This window comes from Syngnathus scovelli, chromosome 1, assembly GCF_024217435.2.
Source record: "Syngnathus scovelli strain Florida chromosome 1, RoL_Ssco_1.2, whole genome shotgun sequence".
Taxonomy (NCBI): domain Eukaryota; kingdom Metazoa; phylum Chordata; class Actinopteri; order Syngnathiformes; family Syngnathidae; genus Syngnathus; species Syngnathus scovelli.
Window position 1 is genome coordinate 17,536,313 of NC_090847.1, and position 16,873 is coordinate 17,553,185.

General features: G+C 38.8%; 1 long non-coding RNA gene across 1 annotated transcript; it reads left to right on the top strand.

Annotated features, from left to right (window-relative positions):
- Positions 1–107: 107 nt before the first annotated feature.
- LOC125983554 (uncharacterized) lies at positions 108–5,876 on the top strand. Its single transcript, XR_007486743.2, has 4 exons — positions 108–239; positions 1,743–1,855; positions 2,146–2,197; positions 4,321–5,876. It is a non-coding gene; the product is annotated as an uncharacterized lncRNA (long non-coding RNA).
- Positions 5,877–16,873: the final 10,997 nt, after the last annotated feature.

The window sequence follows — 16,873 nt, forward strand, 5'->3', positions numbered from 1 at the left end:
CTAAATTCCAAGTTTCAAGTTCCAAAATTACAAGCTTGGAGCAGACTTGGAGTAGCTTGAAGCGGCCTTTTAAAAAACTACGTCACTACTATCTTCCTTTTTTGTCTAACTGAGGCTGACTACCAAGTGGGAGCAGCCTATTTCCCTGATCAGGTGACTGATCAGGTGACCAAAGGCTTTGTCAAATAAAAGTCCATGGCCCAAGGCCAGCGAATCTTAAACAAAAATAAGAATTTAAGGTAAGGACACTAAATTGGCTCCAACAAGTATGATGTTTGAATGATTGGATAAGTGAATTATGCAGTGTGAACCTCTACTACCAAGTTTGTCATGCTGTTGGTCTGAACTGATCTAGTTAAAAATGACTAGCATTGTGTTTGACTACTCCCTCTGGCTACTCACTTTCTTTTCCCAATGAGCAGCACAACATGGAGAATTTTTTTTTTTGTAAATACACTAAAGAAACATTCCTACTGCATGTTTTTCATGTCAATATGTGATTCTCAAAGTTTAGAAACCCGCGTTGAGTACGTGATGTGTGCTGGGGGAAGCGTCTGTACCATGCACTCCTCAGTTATTTCTTTGTAATTTCTACAAAGTGACGGCATTTCTCAGAATTCAAAAGCCTTTTCCGGGTTCATTTCAATTTCTGGGTGTACAATTACACCCCTGAGAAGTGCAGTTGACCTGTTGCGCTACTAGGCTAGTCTCAGGTCATCTTCTCAAAACTTGCACCCAAGAGATCTTCATGTCAGCAAGTCCTTAACTGCTAGAGTCTGGAAGTATGGCTTATGGAGTGGTTCATCCATCGCTTTTTATAACCAAGAACTCTCTCCTCCACTAATTTAATCCTCTGAGAACTGAGACTGAAGTACTGGCAATCCAAGCACACACGGCTCACTCCTTTTGTTCAGCCTGTGAAACCTATATAGATGAGTGGATAGCCATTTTATTGTGATTTTCCACAAAGTCTGGGATGATACGCTGACATTCTTTGCACTTAAATGTTCTCACTTTAATTCCCAAAATGGTTAAGGCCCATATTGTTGAAATTATGATGAAATACATTTGAAAACAAAGTTAAAATGATGCTTGAATCCAAGCTTGTGCATGATTAACTTTTATGGGTGTACCGTATGCATATCTACAAACACATGTAGACAATAGCACACAAATGTGTTAATTAGCTCTGGTTTTGTGTCTGGAGATACATTTAGATTCTTTATACATCTCATTTCATGCATGTGATTTTGTTTATGTAAAAACCTATTTGCATCTGTTTGTTTTAATGGCCATTTAAAATATTTATTCTTTGTATGGCTACAATGTGCAATCTGCTTGCAGCGTTGTACCAGCAGCTGTGTTGCACAACCTTCTCCAGGCTTCCCCTATACTCTGGTTGCTCTTTATCACGCATGACACCATGCACTATAATGCAGGCGCAAAGCACTTCATCAGAGAGGAGCAGACACGGACTAGAAGATCGGCTAAGGGTTCAAGAAGAGCACATTTTGGGAGGGATGACTCATAGGTTGGCAGGCTTGAATCAGCACTTCAATTTCAAATATAACTTCAGGGGTGATGCCAGAAAATATTGTCCTCACGTTTCAGAATTATTTGCAAATTGCTTTGTGATAAGGACACGTTTATTTTAATTCCCCCAAACCAGCATAAATTGGAGCCTGAGGGAATATCTGTGACTAACTGCCTCCTAAATTCATCTCACCACTGAATTATGTCAGAAGACATCACCACTGAGAAAAAACACTGAGCTGAGAAGGAGGAGAGCAGAGGAGTGAAGACTGTTTTCTGGTGTCAGCTCTAACTGGGCTGGGACGCTTCGAACTTCTCTCAGGTACACTGATATCATCCCCACCTGCACGCTCAGGGGAGAGACAGTTGCACTGAGGTGTCAACTTTAAGTGGGTAAGAGAGCTTTGTCACCGATCATCTATCAGCAATTCGCAGTGACTCCTCTCCAAGGTGTTGTGAGCACACCTCTTCCCTCTCAACTTGTTTCTCCTCCATAATATTTTCTTTGCTATAGTTTGTTTCTGTTTCTCCTTCATTTATCATCCACTTCTCCTCTTAGTAAAGTGACTAAACTGTTACAGCATCATGCGTGATGTTTGCTCTTTAAAACAGAGCTCTATCTCTGATCATCTGACCTTCTGGATGCCTCATAAGAGTGCTGGAGGTATTGACAAAACAGACTCTCTCTCACACACACACACACACACACACACACGCACACGCCCTCGCACACACACACAGAAAATCAATATTGGTGAAAGAGAATTATCAAATCAAGTTTGCTCCTGTATGTGGATTGATTTGATTTTCTTGTAAGACTGAAAGACGATGGGAGGGAAAATGAGGGAAAATGATTGGCTCTCTTGAACTTTGCTATAAGACGTTATAGAATCCATTCAGTGGATTTCTATATTCCCTATTTGACATATCAACATGGGCTAAAAATCTTCCATGTGACAGAAAAAGGCTCTCTTGTGGACTGGTTGGCAATACGCGGAATTTGTAATGCATTTATTTTTTTATTTTATCCAGTCTTCAAACATTAAATTTGATATCCTTGTCCACAAAATATTAGAAAATTAAACATGGCACTTGATTCATTTTGTGTTTATCTACAGTAGCTGGTTTGGTCGCCCATTTTACAGACAGTCAGTATCAGCATGAGCCTCCCTGTGTACCCTAATGCATGTAGAATAAAAACAAACAAATCAACAAACAAACAAAGCTTACAATGATTACATTAGTTTCCATTTTAGTTATGTGCCCTGCCCCCCTCCATGAGCCATCAAGGGGTTTTATCATGGTGGAGGGGTTTAAGTGCCCCAACGATCCAAGGAGCTAAGTTGTCTGGGGCTTGTAAGCAGGTCCCTTGGCAAACAGGACATGGTATGTGGCGCCAATCAGGTGTGGGCGCACTTATTGCCCCCCGGCTTGGCACCTGTACATTGGAGTTTACACCTTTGGACGAGTGGGTAGCGTCCCTCTGCCTTCAGGTGGCGTATGGGTCCTGACTGTTGTTTAGTATGCCTATGCAGCAAACAGCAGTTCAGAGACTTGGAAAAATGCTGGACAGTGCTACTTTGGGATTTTCGGTTCCCTGTTTTGGTGCTTTGTCTGCGGACTTTAAAAACTTGCCCTTGCCGATAAAGAATAAGTGCGTGCACGCATCGGTTGTGGGAGTGCACCTGGTATAGGTGACAAGTTTGAAGAGTCGTCTCAGTGCAACGCCGTCTTTTGACCGTCTTACGTAAAGCACATTGATTATTTTAAAGCTGGCACTGTGATCAAATGTTTTGTAACTATGCAGTTAATGTAAATAACTTGTGGCAGAGTATCAACGGGTCTATGTATCCATGAGTCAAAGGAGAAAAAACACAAATCAAAATTTTTTTCTAGTGCGGGTTGGCCAGATAGTGGCAAAGGGTAGTAGCTCTGCTCCTTTACTACATATGGCAAAGTGAAGCCATCTGTGAAGATGCCTCGTTCGAAATGTATCAGTTGCCAGAACTTAGAAACATTGCTTTTGATTGCATCAGGCCATTCTAAAACCATTTTAGAAATGTACGTTGCAGTCTTTGTGTGTAATACAGTGGCCATATCGTATGGCTAATGTACTGCAAGAAAAAGGCATCCCGCTCAAGGCAGTTTCGGTTCTATACATTTTACAGCGGAGGCTGTGTGTTGAGGTTCACGCTCCAGCGCAAATGATGAAATAATGGTGTATTTGAGTTTTCAGTGGATGGATAACTCAAGTTCAGATTCAATAGGAGCAGGTCTCATTATAGACATTTAGTATTGTTTTTTGATGTCTAAGGGGTTTGTTTTCTTTTCTGTTAAATCAAATGGTCTGAGTTGCCCATTCCTCTTCTATAACCAATGATTGTGTTGTGTGTGTTGTCGACTGTAGCGATCATTTTATACTTAAATATGCACCAATCTTACAAACATGCCATTACACAATGGCACACTTAAAACCTTACAGATTCACTTTGCAAAACGTATAGGACCCAACATTGATGTATTCATCACATAGTCCTGCACACCATTTTCATTAAGGCTGTGAGGCTTTTGTAAATTAGCTTGGCCATCAATCAAACTCCTTTTCATCATTGTGTCTCTGTATTTGTAGTATCTTACTGATAGACCTCAGCAGTATCTCCTAACACACAATTGATTATATAATAATTACTAAATTCAGAATCAGTATTAAATATCTATGTAAAACAGATAAGATCTTCCATGAATTGTGGCAAAGTAGTGATCTCTAATGACATTTTTCAATTACAGGTTCTAGAATGGCCTCTGCACCGGCCTCGTTTGACCTGGCCAGGCCTCTGTTGCGTCTCCATTACAAAAGGTAATTTGGAGCAGGATCAACTGAACTCTGTGACCTTAAACTGCACATTCGCAGTATGCGGGGTTCTGTCACAACAGCTTACAAGTGATCAAGCCTCAGCCACTGGTTTTGCAGCAATTCAAAATTTGAAACGGAGTTGCATGATGTGGCAACGTCAGAAATTATAGACCATCAAAGGCACAGAAGCTTTCACACAAGATTAGCTTTTCACAAAACAGGAAAGGCAAAGGGGGTTATGCAAGCGAGACTCCACCACGTGCCGCGAAGGCATAAAAATACGATGAAATAAAAATGTGTTTGTCAACAATACTTAACCAAGTTTACAATTCCACAGCTATATGTATTTTATCATTATTTGTCTCACTCGCTTAAACCCAAGAAACGGGCAATAGATTTCCTTGCCGCAATGCTAACAAAGAAATGCCTACAACTGTTGGCCAATCATATGACAGTGACGTCATAGTCATCTTTGGACTGCGTTTTTGAACCAGCTTAGACAAACGGTTCCATTGCAGCCGTCTCGTCCTGAAAAAGTGTCATGGAAAAACAACCACAAGGGCGCACCCACAATAGAAAAGAATGCCTGCATTCACTGTCAACTCCTGTGCATGTTTCTGGTGAGACAATAGATGGTCTTTTCTTTGTGATCTCCTTAATTATGTCTTTTTTCCACCATTGAATTTCTTGGGAAGAAGTTGCTTCATTTCAACCAAATTGGCTTGATCGTTATAGCCAAAATGTATAATGTTGAATGACGATTTTCCAGTGACTGTAGGCATTTTTTATTGTCTGTTGTTGTGTCGCCTCTAGTCCATGCCAAGACGCTCGGAAGAGAAACATGCGCTTAGTCACTTCCTCATAAAGGACAGCCTCTCCTCGCTTCAGGCTATGGGCTGCCATTCAACAGTAGGCAGACTGCTTCTTGTCTGTGTGGGTGGAACAACTCTATGTCATTTTTTGGGGTATGAATTGACAGCTCTTTGTAAAGTAGCTTGGTGCGTGTTGGTTGCAACACACGCTTCTCAGTGATCAAATGTTTGTAATCTGCGTGGAACCGCCTACTCTCGGCAGTAAAGGGCAGCTTCTCTTGTCAGTGTCTGGGGATGGGAATGATGACAAATAAAAGAAAAGAATGGTACCTCGGTTCTTTCCAAGGCTTTTCACGTACACTATTAATATCATGTAGTTCCCCTGTGCACATTTCCAACGTCTTAAATCCTGATTCAGAGATGCCCTAATCACTTGGGTGCATAAGTAGTTGGGATTAACAGTAGGTAACCATAGGTTTGTCACTGCATTAGTGCACATGCCTATCCCTGGCAGCATGGGATAATTTCTTCCCTAGGAAATTTCAGTGATGCCACAGGCTGGAGTCTTCTATGTCTTTGCTAATGAAACAATCCTGAGACATCATTCTACAAAGACTAACTTTTATCTCCTGTCCTCCTGCAGACTGCAATAAAATGACCATTTTTCTTCCTATGAACGTGCCTCCGTGCGTGTTGGTGTGTTTATGCCTATTGCCTATGTATGGGTGGAAAGCACTCTCTATTCATCAAGATGTCACCTGTAATGGCTGCTAAATTAACCATGTGTTTCGGAGAGCAAAGCTGGCTTGATAAATCTTTCTGTGGCAGAGGGTGTACAGTCCACTCCTATCCACCTTTACTGTGACCTTTTTTTTTTTTCCTGGATCAACCGCCATGGGGCTTCACCATCTCCTTCTGACTTAGAAAGTGGAATTGCATGATATTTACTTGAATTATTGTAATTGAGTAAATTTTGTATTTTTTTAAGTTGTTTTCAAAAAGTTATTTACATTTATCCCAACAAATTTGATTGAGAAAATAATGGTACAGGACTTAATCCTTTCACTCTCGTGCTCCAAAAAAAAAAATACATCTTTCACTAATCGGTATATTTATCTTAACATTTATAACTAAATGTAATATAATAATACTAAAATTACTCCTATGTGAATACCGTAATTTTCGGACTATAAGTGGTGTTTTTTTTCATAGTTTGGGTGGGGGCGGGCGACTTATACTCAGGAGCGACTTGCATGTGAATTTTTTTCGCAAATTTTCAAAATTCAAAAATCCGTGATGTAGTGAAACCGCAATAAACAAACCATGATGTAGCAAGGGATTACTGTCATTTGACCTGCAAGTGACGTCAGCAGCGCGGCGGTTGTTTACAGAAGGACAAAGGATTCTATCACGGGATAACAAAGATGACGAAGGGCCCCACGTTTGAAGGATTTAATGATTTGGAGTGACACAAGGTTTGAAAAACGTATTTATGTTATAGTTATTTGATATATTTTATTTTGTGTAGCAACTTGTATATGTTTTTATCGTTGCAGTTCAGTAGTTGTTGGTTCGTTGAACTCTTGTTTTGTTAAATATAGAGCCGTTTACCAAACCCACGTGTTTCCTGGTACTTTGTTAACACTACAATATAGTTGTATACTAGATCTGTGCAGCGCGCACGCGGCGTTGTTGACATAAAGGACGAGGAATTTGATCGATGGATTTAATGATTAGGAGTGACACAGATGGTTTGATAATATTGTTTTTATATGATAGGTATTTTAAATATACTTTATATATCGTTATATGGGTCTGTGGAATAATTAGAAATGCAACTTACGAGTCCGACGTCAGCGGCACATATGTGGCGCATACGGAGCATTGTTTACATAATGGACGATCGATGGATTTAATGAATTGGAGTGACACAGATGGTTTGATAAAGGTGTTATTTATGTAATACTTATTTGAATAACTCTGAATGTTACTCAGGCCCGTTCTCAGCTCCTTGTTTGTGTATATGTCACGTTAGCATACCGTATCGTTAAGCCTGTTGTTGCTGGTTCATGTCTGTTCTTGGTGTTGGATTTTGACAAATACATTTGCCCCAAAAGTGTGACTTATACTCCGGTGCGACTTATATATTTTTTTTTTTCACTGTATTGTGCATTTTATGGCTGGTGCGACTTATACTCCGGTGGGACTTATAGTCCGAAAATTACGGTAATAATAAAAGAACATACTGCAGAATATAGAAGAGCTGATGAAATCGATGATTTGTAATACCATGGCTGTCTTTGAAAATAAGTGATTAAATAATGTGAAAGAAACAAGCTTGTAACTGTAGCAAACACAACAAAGCAATTGTATCTTGGGGTTCCCACTGATTTATATCAGCTGGTAACGAGACACTAACCTGCGGGCGGAGCTTATCTTGGCTCATGGTCAAGTTCTGTTTTTTTCTGATCCCACTGCTGTCAGGTCTGGGCTGGCTGAAGGGGAACAGTAGTTGTGAATCTATAGTTACGTGAATAAATGGAGTGAGGAAGCAGGAGACGGATGATAGGTCTTGCTTCAATGTTTCAACATTGGGAAGGGTAGAGGAATGAAAGGAGGCAGTGGTAATGGAAGATGGAACGATAGTGCCTGGAAAATGTTTGACAGATAGTAGACGAAGAGGTGGACCCTGGGGGAAAAAAGATGACGATGGACTTCCACCGCCAAAGATTGTGCATGAAGGATACGTCACAGCAAATAAATTAATTTGATTCGTCGGTCCATTTTGAGGCGAGCCACGTTGTGTTGAATGGCTTCCCTACCAGACCAAATCGCTGGTACAGCATTAGGTCTGGCTTGCCAGTACTAGGGAAGCACTTGCTTTTGCAGAGGCATGGTCAGAAGATTGCTAGACAGGTGGAGGAAAGGCACGACTGGAATGATGAAGCAAAGGTAATGTACAATAGTAGAAACCTACATGGACACAGAAATTTACCAACATAAATGGGTTGTGTTTAATTTGTGAGAATCCACTTTTCTGCAAAGACCCATTCTGCATGATTGGATGGATACAATTAAAGCCTTTAATTTTACATTGTATTTCATTTGTCTTATATATTATATGGAATTTCCCACATGTGATGAAGAAATATCTTTTTCTTTTTCTACAACTTTGTAAAATGGGAGTTTGGCTAGGAAAATGAAAACCCCACCCATCGATCTTTCTTTAGGAGATTCTCAAGGGTCAAGCCATTGCCCTTTATTATGTGTTGCCTTTAGAGGACATATTTTACAGATATAGTATCAACTATACAGGCGAGAGGTCGGGGCAGGCAGCGTTCAGGATTAGTCGCTCAGATGGGTGAGCAAGCAAGGTCGGCAACAGGAAGCAGACATAATCTTGAACAAAAGCAAGGGGCAACAAGGGACGATCTGACAGGAAGTGACGGGAATGCGAGGTTTATGTAGCAGGGTAGATGAGCAGGTGATAGGTGGCTGCGAATGAATTGCATTATGGAAGAGACTGGCAGTGTGCAGGGGAACGGAACTGGCCAGGGTGTTGAAGATGCAGTCGCGTGACAGGGGATCATATTAAAACCAAAATCTATTTCTTAAGGTTGTATCAGTATCCAACGAGGAGGAATACTTTATTTCAGCTGTATTTGTTTTCTATTAGAAGAAATAAGGAGGAATTTTGATACTTTGATGTAGGTGGAATACACGTGCTGACATAGAACACCTTGTACTGTCCTCACCACAATAATGCAGTCAAATGTCAACAATCTAGTGAGGTATATTTTCGACAAGTACAGCAACAGTCAATCCCAAAATGAACATTAGTCACATCCATGTGTTTTTGTTAGCTGCATTTCCTATCGGTGATGTTGCAATGTCTGCCCATGACTTTGTTCTTCTATTTTTGGGATGACATAATACTGAAACCTCATGAGATTTTTCATAACCATTCTGGCGTGGAGTCCTCTGTGTCACCCTAATCTTGGAATAATAGCGCAGATGACCCGTCACTTCAATACCCCACAGTTGGAAAATATCAATAGTGCTGAACCACTAAAAGAGAAGCTCTAAGAGCTTCATGCCTGAAGAAGTGCTGTGATTGTAAAATACAGCAAAAGAGATTCAGACAAAAGTGCACATTGGAAATGAGAATTCCAAGGTGTGAATACCCCTAAGAAAAATCTGTCTCTCAACGTCTTCAGTTTTCAGCTGGAGACCATTATCATATTGTTCATGAACACAGGTCTAGTTTACATGAGGTTATTATTATACTATTGTATTTGTATATGAATATTTAATTATATTAGTAATAAAACAATCACAAGAAATATGGAAAAAAGAAATATCTGTCAAAAGGTAAAAATCATATCGAAAACTTGACATGATAACATTCTTAAGAGACAAGTGTAGACAGAAGTTAATATTGAAAAGTAAGATGAGAATGTATTGGAGCAGATCAAAGATAAGCCACCTCGTTCATAAAAATGAAATGTTGCTGACTTTCTAGTGTACTTATGATTTTCTTATTTATTATGATGATTTTCGTTCCCTCAAGATACAATCTACACATTAATGTACGGCATGTGGCTAATTAATAGCCTGTAATGCACTGTACAGAGTCAGCGCATCAGAGGTCCACTAATTATTGACGCTTTCATTGTCAAAAGCAATCAGCTGGCAAGCAGAGCTTCTGCTTTATTGGTGATATAATTCACTGCGAGTTGCCCATTAGTCAAGCTGATTTGTCATTATGTTATTGTACATTTTAAGAATATTAAAATTTTGTTATATTAATCTAATGTTGTTACCTTAATTTCTGGACTACAAAGTGCACGTGATTGAAAGCAACAACATAAATATAGCCTTAACACAAATACGCGGCATAGCCTTCAAGGAACTTTCTCTTGTTGTCGCATATAAAGAAAATTGCTCGAGGTGTCTTCTCCTCTTAATGATGCAGCAGTCCAAGTCTTTTGCAGCCCGTTAGAAATCGAGGATTTTTTTTTTTTTTTTTTAAACTGCTCTATGCTATCAGAACCCACTGACAGGATCTTAAAAACTAAGCAAACAATGAATTCCAGGTTGATCGTATTCACGGATAAATTTGTTAAAGGCAATCATAGAACCACAGTAAAGAGAGTAGGTATCCAAAATTAATTGGTATGCAAGTATTTTGACAACAATGCAAAAAAAACACATAGGTAAGCATTAGGAGTGTATTGTTTTATATTTATACTTCTGTTCTCCAGTAAGCATTGTAATGATTTAAAACAGGACTGTACAGTGTTATACTTTTAAATCAATAATTCTCTCTGACGTTCTTCATATCATGCTGAACTTGACCTTGCTATCCTGGGCATTCTTTTTTCGCAAGTAGATTCCACTCACCTACACTTAACTAACTTTTAATGAAGAAAAGGGCTGTTGAGCAAGACCCACGACTATTATGGTGCTAATGTTACACATCACTACTCTAACTGCCCCTCACGCATGCCTTCGAGCCTATCATCATCAGAGCTCAGACTTGCCCTCTAAATCCGTATTCGCTATTTGGGTTGATAGAAATAAATGACTGACAAATTTAATAGAATGTTTATTACTCCTTGTACTTTGAATAAATACATGTCATAGTCCAACAAATGACAACTTCAGTTGCATTGAAAGGGTAAATGGAGTGCACTTATCGACAATGGAAGGTGCGCAAAGCGATTACAGAGCTTCTCATTCACTTACTGTGTTTGGAAACTACATCTTGAATCACAGTATACGCACAGTGTACAATTTGACCGCTCTCAAAAAAACTGTTATTTATTTATTTTTATTTAAAGTTGCTTACTGCCAGCAGGATCCCTCATTGTACCATGGCCAAAGATGAAACCTTAGGTCGGATTTTGAATCTTTCAGTGCTGTGAACATATCAAATACTTACTGGTACAAGCTCTGTAGCAAGCTGGGGAGATGTCTCCCTTCCTTTGTTTGATGCTGTAACAGAGTGAGGAATGAGCAAGGTAATGACAGAGGCGTTGATACACTGCGTGTGATAGGCTTTATTGACTGTACTGCTTAACATTTTCATTTGATACTCATTAGCTGGTTACCTAGTCGCACATGCACACACAAAACCTCAGTCCAAAGCAAGCACCACACATGTGCCCTTCCCATATACAATGGAACACATTCAAGTCTGAATATTCTGCATTAGTATTCTAAGATTTGTTCTGATTCAAGTCCAAAAATACAGATTTGCTGATCGATTTTCTATGTCCACTTGAATTTGAATTCAATTCACCACTGATTTGTGCACTGTCCTAATCATTATTCAATAGAGTATTACAGAGTACAGTATAAGCAAAAAAGTAAACGGGTAAAAAGAACTAGGCGAGTATGGACTATGCACACAGGACTTCTTCTTTCTTTATCACTAAGGCTAAATAAATTATAACTTTCCCAAGTAGATCTAGCACTGTCATTAGAGCTTGCAAGGATGTCATCGTCTAAAATGATTATTACTTGCTGTGTATTAAAGTCTGTTGTATCTTGTAATGTAAATGATGTAATGTAGCTCCTCTCCTAGAACGCCCTGTCTTCATCATCCTTTGACTCATCCTCATCAACAGTTTGAAACAGATTTAATGCTTTTTCTACTGTATAACTGTTTCATATTGACCATGTTTACTTTTCTGAAAAATCGATACCGCTCCTGGTTGCTATGGAAACCCAGCGCAGGAGTATGGACTCATAAAAAGAAAAAAAAAAAACTCAATAAAATGACAGCATGGGCATAATATACATACAAAGCCAAAAATCCAGGGACATTGTTAATCCATATAAACAAAGTAACGACACATCAAAGCTTGAGAATTGTCAACTGGGAATTCTAGTGTTAACAAACGGCACCCTTGTGGGGCTGAAGGCTGCATTATCACAGCGGTAGGAAAAAAAAATGCTGAGAACAGACAAAGGTTGCTATCTATATCTACAAACTTATCCCTACGAATGTAAACAACCCACTGCCTCTACTGCCCACGAAAGTGGAGTTACATTGTGAACAATCTGTATACAGTAGAACCTTGGGTCTCAACGCTAATTCATTCCAGGAGGAACATTGAGAAGTGAAACTTTTGAGTGCCGAAGCAATTTTCCCCATTAGAAAACAATGAAAATGCAATAATCCCTTCTCAACCAGCAAGTTTTCACCCTAAGTTGAATATGCAATATAAATTAAAAAAGAAACACATCATTAAAACAGTCAATTTATATTGATGAGGTGCTGAATCTATGAACACGTAACTGTAGAGGAGATGCGGAGGGGTAACTTTTTTTGGAAGGGGAATCCCCTCCCATCAAAAAAAAAAAATCCAGTGGCTGCATTTTGTCAGTGTTTTCCTTTTTTTTTTTGCTTTTTTCACTGAGACCTGGCCGGTAACCCCCACTAGTAGTTTTTTTCGCCTCTCTATTCCTCAAAAATGAACATGGTCCATTACACGAACAGCTCTTTCATACTTGTCTATGATCGCCTTTTTCAGCTCTATTGTTGTTCTTGCCACTTTACTTTTCTGCTTTCCTCTTCTGAGTCTTTATTGGGACACATGTTTTTTCTCTTGCACAGTGCATCCCTACAACCCGCCAATCTACAAGGCCAACCAACGATGACTAGTGGCAGGTGGAACAAACTATTTTGTTCACAATAGCCGAGTGAGTCAGGTCGATTTCCGAAGCTTTGTCTGAGAACTGGGACAAATATTTCCTGACATTTTGCGTTGAAATTTGAATATGTTGAGAACCAAGGTGGTTGACTTTTGAGGTTCCAATGTATTTGTGCAAAAACACAGCAGTCTGTCCTCTCTGCTCTTTTTCAACATCTTGACAAATACACATACAAAGAAACAAACATGACTGTGATTAACTTTTGTGTAGCACTCTTTGAAAACAATACAAATCATTTTATTGTGCATGTCATGCAAAAGCAGGTTTAAGACAAACCAAAAATGTTGAATTATTTTAATTTTATAAGCAAAATCTCAAACCATGCAGCCCATATGTTCTGCCAGCTCCTCTAATCAACTTGTAACTAAAAGTATGCTGGAGTTTATTACAGTCTAACACTAGTCTGAATCTCTCCCTCAAGCTACTGAAAAAAAATCAAAATAGTTCATGTTAGGTGCCCTCCATATCGTTTCAATGTGACCTTGCTCATTTTTACTCTAAGCACATCATAACTGCACCCTGAAATGTCAGCGAAATAAAAAGCTATCACTGCATGCTGTATCGTGAAATGTGTAAATCCGTGCCCTTGCTTAGAAGAAAGAAAAGAGGACAATATCCTATTCACGCTGAGCCCCACTGGCAGTCTGAATGACGATCAAGTAAAGTTTTGGAGATGTTGATATTACAAAGTCCAACAAGGCAATTGTTTGTGTGCTGCACTCAAACAACCTCCTATTGCCTATGCAGACACTTGTCTCTTCATCAAGGGCAGTCTTTTGTGTATATGCAGTACATAACTGATAAAACCAGGTAATTTTCAAGTAGTTTGTATGAAATTACAGCCATACACAGGGCTTTCAACTAAAGCAAAGAAATTATGTATCAATGGAGGAAGGTTACAGGGTCAAATCCACAGTCTGTTTTTGACAGTTTTTCATGTATTTTGCTTTCTCATTCCATAACAAGCCGAATTTCCTCCACCACTCAAATGTTTTTTTTTATTTTTCATGGGCATCTCCTCGTTAAAATTGTATTATGATTGAGAATTTGATATTGGTATTCAGTATTTGTATTATATGATTAGGGTTGAGGGGATTAAACATAGAAAGTCGAAAAATGAACCACTGTGGGGCAGGAGACAATATTGCATCACATCCATTGTAAAATCTGACCTTCCACCACCCTTTCAACAAAATGTATTGGCTGTAGCTTGCAATCTAACATAGAAGTGAAAGTACTGACAGACACACATTAAGTCTACCAAGAATTATTGCAGCATTATGTATATCATGGGACCATAATGTAACTGAAGTAAAAGTGTAGTTGCAGTAACTAAGATAGTGGTCATAATTAACAAGACACACTTTTAACACCTAACATTAGGGGAAAAAAAACTCTGGTGGTCATCTGGCGTTTATAGAAGCATATGTCTAAAATTTGTTCCAGTTTATCCTTCCTGATTGCCTTAGGAGGAGATGTTTCAAGCACTCAATGACGTTTTACTCCTGATACAATACCGATATTGCAACAGTGAGTACTGTGCGATATCAATATCGATCTGATACAATATCAGTAAGAATTGTACATACTTTTATGTAGCATGTATTGTTATAAATTGAAAGTGAAATTATATGTATTAAGAAACTGACCCCTTTTTATAATGACCGTAATTTCCGGACTATTTTCCGCAACTAAAAACCTAAAATGTTCTCAAAAGCTGACAGTGTGCCTTATAGTCCGGTGCGCCTTATATACGGACCAAATTCCTAAATTTAAACTGGCCCGAAGCATTGTGTCATGAAATCAATCATAAGTGGCCTGCTGAAGACTATGAATCATGAATTAAAAAGACTATGGATCATTATTTTGTGATTATAAAGTAATTTGTTGCGTCTGAAGTTGAAATAAAAAAAGATAAAATGGAGAATGATTTGATTTGGATTAAAAATCTGACATGATGCATTAATGGTGTGCCTTATAGTCCGGTGCGCCTTATATAAGGACGTTTTAAAATGGGCCATTCATTGAAGGTGCACCTTATAGTCCGGTGCGCCTTATAGTCCGGAAAATATGGTAACCTATAAATTAGATGAAGATTAACATTAAACATAAGAATATACTACAACTGAATATTTAAAAAAGTCCTTGAGAAATGACTGTATCGCACACCCAAAAAGAATGCATAATTTTAAAGTCCAAGTACCCAATTTGTTTAACTTAAACACATACTACAAAGAATAGAATAAAAAAAGACCCTCCATAAATAACCTCCATAAATCCAATAAAAACAAGCAAAGCAACAATTTAACTTAACCTTACTGTCAGCATATGGTGGGAACAGCATTTGTCTGCACTGCTTTAACATACTACATGCTGGCAAAATTGACTCGTGCTCATGTGAAAAGATGAGTCCACTGCAAGAGCTTCAGTGACCTGAACCTGCTCATGTGGTTTATGTGGTAGACTACAGACTTGCTGGGTGAATGCAGAAGCACATCCCTGCTAACTTTTATTTAATTTTGGTTTTGTTCATTTTGTTCCTCGATCCTAACCTGCCCAGAAGGCAAGAGATACCCATCACAGCCATGGCAACGGTGTTCAAGGTAACAATGCTCTGGGACAGAATAAAATTGCAACTGTTAACATTCACTCTAAGAAACAACCGCCTCAAATGATAGAGCATGTTTATCTGCTATTTGAGTAGAAGCACCTGTGGCTAAAGCCAAACTGTGCTGGGTTTTTACCTTCTGCATCTGGAATTGTCATTTCTGATCATGGCTGGGAGCACCCACAGTGCGTTCGCTTCATGAAGGTGCGACAGTGACGCAATCAAGTAGTGCAGACCATAAAGTGAATAGCAGCCTGCCTTTTCTGACTTAACCACCCGGGAGAATATGCCCCGTTGTGAATAAGCATACTTTTAAAAAGAAAACTGTTCAAGATTAGATTTGAATGTGAGGTTATATTGGAAGCTGAATTCCCTTGAGGTCTTTCAATTTCCACTCCTCAAACACAAAACACACACAAATCAAATATACATTCATGCATAACAAGCAGAGTCACTAACGTATTGAAAGGTGGGAGTTTTCCCACATTGGGCTAAACTGAAATCAGTGTGTCAATAACTTAAATCATTTCACTAAATACTTACTCCATTAAAATGCTTCCAGTAAAAATCCTAAATTGTTGGGCAAATGAATAATCTTTTAAGCAACCATGCAGTTTAGTTGCTAACCAATTGTGACCAAAATGTTTTTTTTTTAGTTTAATTATACAAATTAATGAATGAATCAATGAAATTTGTTTCAAACATGTAAACACAAAACATTGTTTTCTCAAAAATGCCATGACTCACCCCTTGTCTTTTGTTCTGTACAATGTTATATCAAGCAAGTCAAAAATGCATTGCTGGGAAAAAAAATGCGGCAGTTGTGTGGGTGATTACCTGCTTCGCTCTGCAGCATGCTGTTTCTATACTAGTTTGTTCCAAAATGCTCGACAACAGAGTACAAGCTGTAGCAGGAGTTCATTAAAAAAAAGGCAAAAGCTGGGCCAGCAACAAGCATCCTCTCCATACAGAACAGCAGTTTTGCCTCCTGCTGTGACCCCTCACATACAATAGGAGCACAAAACCAAGAAACGTACAGTGCTCACACAAAGCCACACTTTAGTTAGGGCAAAGAGTATTTCCCTGTGTAAGTCCAATATTTTATTTCATTTATGAATATTTACAAAGGTCATGACTTTGCAAGTTATGGAATTTTTGAAAGAAATATGAATAGTTAATGGTGCAGGGGACAAAGTGTCAAAACAACTATTTTACACCAGAAATACTGATGATTTATCTCCTATATCAACACCATAGACCAGGGGTGTCAAACTCATTTTTTTTCGCAGGCCGCATTGTAGTCATAGGTTCTTTTGGAGGGCCATTATGACTGTCAACCCAAAT